Below are 6,089 nucleotides of genomic sequence, written 5' to 3' on the forward strand. Positions count from 1 at the left end.
CTGAAGGCCCGCAGTTAAGGCACATATGAGAAAGCAATCAATGAACAACTAAGGTGTCGCAATGCGCAACGAAAAACTAATGATTGATGCTTCTCATCTATTCATTCCTGTCTGTCTGTCCCTGTCTATCCCTCTCTCTAACTCTCTCTTTCTGTCTCTGGAAAAAAAAAATGCTCATCTGCACTGGTGCTTATGCAGATGCAGCTGTGGGACAACAAACTAGTTCTACTGATGCTGTTATAGCTCGGATTAGATCGCTTGTCTTAAAGCCTGGATGCAGATCACTGGAGCTGGGGACAAGGGAGGAAAGCTTGCAGCTTTACACCAGTTGGTAGAAACTCAATTAGAATTAGGACATATAGAAGAATCATGAAGTCCTTAGAATTCTCTAGTCTTTGAAATAATAAAGTAAATAAATACTGATTTTCTTTGGTATTTTAGCTACAATCCTCTGAGCTATGGTTTTGTTTCTTTCTTATCCTTTGTCTGGAAACTGAGGCAGGGGACGTGTGTTGGGTCTGACTATAGAAAATATCCCAGCAGCTGCCAAGAGAATTTTTTTAGGGAAATTTTGTCTAGTCTCATCCATCATCAGTCCCTCTGTCAGAAAATGCCCTGATTAAAATCAGGCAGGCATCTTTCTAGTCTGACTGTGCTCTGAAATCCTGGGTTTCTCTTTGGTTTGTCTGGTCTGGTTTGTCTGATTCTAATTTCTGTTTAGTTTTTGTTTGATGTTGTCTAAAATGTTATTTTTAAGGCCCGAGTTAAGTGTTTACATGCAAAAATGAAAAATGCTGGCTTTCACATTGAAAAAATAGTTTCATCTATATATTTTTTTGCTTTAAAATTAGAAATTATAAGGAGGGCTCATTTAAATTTAAATTGAATGGAATATGAATGCTTAAGACTTGCTAATTTGGTTAATACATTGTAAGGTGTATTCAAAGTTTGAAATAAAATAAGAATTCAAGTATTAGGATTAAGTAAAGTTATATGTTATAGTTGTGTTTCTGTGTTGAAAATTGTCTTGTTTGTGTGTAAAATATGCTCAAATCTGTAAAACGAAGGAATTAAGTAAAATTAAGTCATTTTAAGAGTTTATCTCAAGCTTCTTCAGGCAGTTGGCTGCTTGTAAGGCCACATCCTGAAAAGGGAGGCACCGAGGAAAGCGGGAATTTAGTTCCTCTGATGCCCTATACTAGACTTAACAATACAAGAGACTTTTAGATATAGAAGCTGATGCATCTCTTATTGCTAAGCAACATTAGTTTTCTTTTAGCCCACTTAGGCAGTAGTCACTAAGCTGCAAGTCTTAGGGAAAGTCCTTAACAAAGCTCTAAGGTTTGTTTTTTTTACAATAGGAAAATAACAAGGGTCATTTGGCCTCTGATAAAGAAAAATATTTATCTTATAAATAATTAAAAGAGCAACTTTTTAAATTACAGTCTAAACTTTCTGACAAGAAGTTTTTTATACTCACTATGACCAAATTTCTGTCAAAGCTCTTAGAGAGTTAAAAACGGCTTGCTCCCAGTATAGAACTGTCTTTATATGCAGGAACTGCTATCCTCCTTCATGGACTCTGAATGTTTTATCTCAGAAAATTTAGAAATATTAGCTCAGACTGTTCTTTCAAGAGCAAAAGAGTTACAATTAATGACTTAGTAGAAGAATCAGGCTTGTATTAAAGCTAATCAGAATGCTAATGCTAACCCTCTTATTAATATTACACAAGATGAACTTTTTGAATGGACAGTTTGCTAATTTACAACAGCAATGTAGGCAAAATGTAAGGGTGAGGATTTGCTCTTATCTCCACAGACACGGGAGACCAATAGATACCTTCCAGAAGACTGAAGCCTCAGTATAAGTCAGAAATAGAAAAAAAGGGAGATTTGACAATTAAATAAACTTACCCAGGAGGCAAAAAAAAAAATGTTTTACTTAAGACTAAGACTTCAAAAAACATCTTTGACTCTGTGTCTAGCAATGCTAGCTGTTGTGTCTATAACAATAAGCAGAACTAACTATTCTTACTAAGTTTATATTACCTCCGCAAGCAATGTTGAATAGCCCGACACTGTATCAACATTATGTAAATCAACCTTTAGAAAAAATTCGTCAGATATATCCTCAATCTTTAATAATCCATTATATAGATGACGTATTAGTAGCTTGTGAAAATAATGCTGAACTTTCAGTCATCCTTAAAGATGCTTCTGAAACCTTGAATCAGTATAGCTTAATTATAGCTGAAGACAAAATTCAAACATCCTGTCCTATTAACATTGTTACTGATTCACAATATGTAGAACATATATTTAACTTACAGAAACTCTTTATATTTCAAATGGTAGTCCTAGATTGCACAAATTGTTTCAAGAGTTACAACTTTTATTGTAAAAACAAAATTCGCCTGTCTATATAACTCACATTCGTTCTCATACAGCTTTACCAGGATCTATGTCTAATACAAATAATAAAGTTAATCAATTACTCATTAGAGCAACAGAAATAGCTACTAAATTTCATACAGAGACTCATACAAATAGAAAAGGTTTAATGCAAAAATTTAGAATAACCAGGCAAGAAGCTCGGAATATTGTTGAAAACTCTCCTCAGTATAGTATTATAAATGCTCCTCCATTACCGAGAGGAATGAATCCTAGAGGACAACACTGTAGCAAATATATATTACTCATATTTCTTCTTTTAGAAAACTATCTCATGTACAGTTTTATTAATATTTATTCTTCCTTTTGATAGGCCACACCTTTGCCTCGAGAAAAGGCTGATTGTGTCATTCAACATCTTAATTGAAGCTTTTAATGTTATAGGCATTCCTAAAGCAATTAAAACTGACAATAGTCTGGCCTATACATCTGCTAAATTTCAACAATTCTTAGCATTTTAGAATATTAAACATACTACTAGAATTTCATATAATCTAAAAGGACAAGCAATTTTTTTTTTTTTACAGAGACAGAGAGAGAGTCAGAAAGAGGGATAGATAGGGACAGACAGACAGGAATGGAGAGAGATGAGAAGCATCAATCATCAGTTTTTTGTTGCAACACCTTAGTTGTTCATTGATCGCTTTCTCATATGTGCCTTGACCACAGGCCTTCAGCAGACCAAATAACCCCTTGCTGGAGCCAGCGACCTTGGGCTCAAGCTGGTGAGCTTATTGCTTAAGCCAGATGAGCCCGCGCTCAAGCTGGTGACCTCGGGGTCTCAAACTTGTGTCTTCCGCATCCCAGTCCGACGCTCTATGCACTGCGACACCATCTGGTCAGACAACAAGCAATTATTGAACACAGTAACTGCACTCTAAAAATATGTTACTTAAAAAGGAGAGAGAAGGAAGATTATTCTCTAGAATTATGTTACACAAAGCTTTATTTACTTTAAATTTCTTAAAGGCAGGAGAAAACAATTTGACTGCTGCAGACAGACATTGGACAAAAAAATAACAGTTCTAAGATTAATCAACCTGTGAATTATAAAAATGAGTTGGATCAATAGGTACCTAGTGTAGTGCAACATTGGGGAAGAGGGTTTGCTTGTGTCATTGCAGAATCCAGTGAAGTCCTCTGGATTCCTGCTCATAGAATTAAACTAACAACATGAATAAGAACAACAGATTCTTTCTATATCCACCTATTATTGCTGAGATAGAAGAAATAAATTTCAAAAGAAGAATCTTAAAGGTGGTGCTGCTTGGTATTGAAAAGGCTAAAATACCAAGTTGGGGTCAACTTAAAAAGCTGATCTTTAATGGTAAAAAAAAAAGATGCTACAAACAAGCTACTAGAAAAGAAAATAATGCTACTAACCTGTTTTTAGCAATGATTGCTTTGGTAACAATTCTGGTAAATAGAGCTGAAAATTTTAGTTATTAGGCATATGTCCCTAATCCTCTATTAAGTAGAGCTATTCATTAGAAAAATAATGCCTTTCCTATTTTTGTTAATGATTCTAATTGGCTCTTCTAGGACCTTTTAATGATATAGGTTTCTTAGCACCTTTGGAAGAACGCATGAAATTAGAAAATTATACAACAGGAGTTGAGGAATTACCTATATGTATAGGACATGAGCCACATTGTCTGAAAATAAAAGCTCAAGCTTGGCTCTCTATTGTCAAAAATAACAGTAAAAGGGAAGGGAAAAAATTGTTTGTTACAAGGATACGGATTTAAAAGTAATACTTCTGTACATAAAACATCATAGATTAAAGTACTCGTGGTTACGCCTGAGTTAAAGGGCAGGGTGCTGATTTAAGGTGGCATAAGAACAATGGTTTAATTACAGCTGGTGGTCAAGGTAATCATCCTATCATATGGCATGGAGGAGGGATGTCACCTCAAGCTCCTCATATAAAATTTGGTCCTATACAATATCATTTGTAGAAAGTAGCCACGCACTTAAACATATGTCAGTGTAGAAAGAAAAAAATTTGGAGAAATTATCCTTCTAGTCCTATTATGTTAATCTTTAAGAAAAATGAAACACATTTCATATCTGCTTGTGTTTGATTGCCTTACATGTTTATTATAGGTGAAACCAAATAGACAGCTAAAAATTATTCAATAACTTGCAATAAGTGTGTTTTTTATACATGTATTAACACTTCTATTTTTTAAATGAAAATAGTCCAAGTCTTTACATTTTAAGAACCAAACAGGAGTCTGGATTCCAGTACAGATGCATCGGATGTGGCAGGGTTCCCCTTCCATGATGCTGTTACAACTTCTTATTAAGTCCTTGAAGTGAACCAAGAGACTGGTTTAACTGATTATCGCCATCATTATAGGACTAATAGCTGTAACCACCGCAGCTGCTGTATCTGGAGTTACATTACATCAAAGTATACAGACTGTGGACTTTATACAAAATGGCATGAAGATTCTGAACAACTGTGGACTTCTCAGTAACATATAGATAATAACATTAATACTAAAGTTAATGATTTAGAACAGACTATGATTATGTTAAGATATCAAATTGTTAGCCTGCAAAGACAAATTCAGCTAAGATGTGATTAGAATGTAACTACTTTTGGTGTAACCCCTATTACTTAAAATCATATTTATTTCCCTTAGGGAAATGTTAAAAAGCATTTGTTAAGTTATGATAATATAACTAAAGAAATCATTAAATTACAAAGACATATTCGTGAAGCTTTTCAAAGAAAATTAGAAACTCTAACAGGTCAACCTATATTGAAAGGATTGATGGATAATTTATCACAATTAAATCCTATTGAACATATTAAAGGATTTTTGGGATCCACTGTGGGACGCTTTATAATAGTATTAATTCTATGTTTTCTTTTATATATAGTCTGACGACGAATCAAAGCAAGAGAAATAAAGGATGAACAACAGAAGACTGTGTTTTCTGTGGTGCTTCATAACATTCAGCATAAAATAAAAAGAGAAAAATGTTGTGGAATAATCCATTGCAGGACCTTGGATGGGAACACAGCCAACGAGAAAAGAATGTTTTGCCAAGAGAATTGTTTTGTGACTCGAAGGCGGGTCACTGAAACAGGTCTATGTGACGAAAGGTGGTTGCTGGGCTTTCTTCTCAGTAAAACATTCTCATAAGATTTCTGTTCCCTTCAAGGCTATCGATCCCTTGAGATAAAAGAAAGGAATGTTGTGGGAACCATAGAAGCAATAGCAGTTAATGCTTTTTGATATTATATTGTTATTAAGCTATTCTGCAGATGTATTCCATGTATCTTTAAGTAAAGGTTATGCTTGATGCTATGCCAATTTCTAAGTAAACAAGTTTCTTGAAACCTTGTGAATAAAAAGAGGACGCAGCGAGAACTTGGCGCCATTTGCCTGAGCGAGCTGTGGTCCTTCGCTAGTTCACGAATATTTCGTCTGCTGATCTCTCTCTCTCTCTGCGCCCCCGACTCACAACAACAATAATTACACTGTAGTCATGAGGCACTACGACTGGTGAGGGGAGTCCAGGTTGTAGTGACCCCATATCCTCCATAGTGGCATTTATAGCCCTAAGGTCCTGTAACAGTCTCCATTTTCCTGATTTCTTTTTAATAACAAAAATAGGAGT

The 6,089-nt window shown here is 34.9% G+C and overlaps 1 long non-coding RNA gene across 1 annotated transcript in view; it reads left to right on the forward strand.

Annotated features, from left to right (window-relative positions):
• Positions 1 to 5,888, forward strand: part of LOC136404034 (uncharacterized) — a 36,687-nt gene extending 30,799 nt beyond the window's left edge. Inside the window, exon 3 of the long non-coding RNA XR_010751217.1 lies at positions 5,346 to 5,888. This is a non-coding gene — a long non-coding RNA (uncharacterized lncRNA). The remainder of the gene's footprint in view (positions 1 to 5,345) is intronic.
• The last annotated feature ends 201 nt before the right edge of the window (positions 5,889 to 6,089 follow it).

This window comes from Saccopteryx leptura, chromosome 4 (assembly GCF_036850995.1).
Source record: "Saccopteryx leptura isolate mSacLep1 chromosome 4, mSacLep1_pri_phased_curated, whole genome shotgun sequence".
Taxonomy (NCBI): Eukaryota; Metazoa; Chordata; class Mammalia; order Chiroptera; family Emballonuridae; genus Saccopteryx; species Saccopteryx leptura.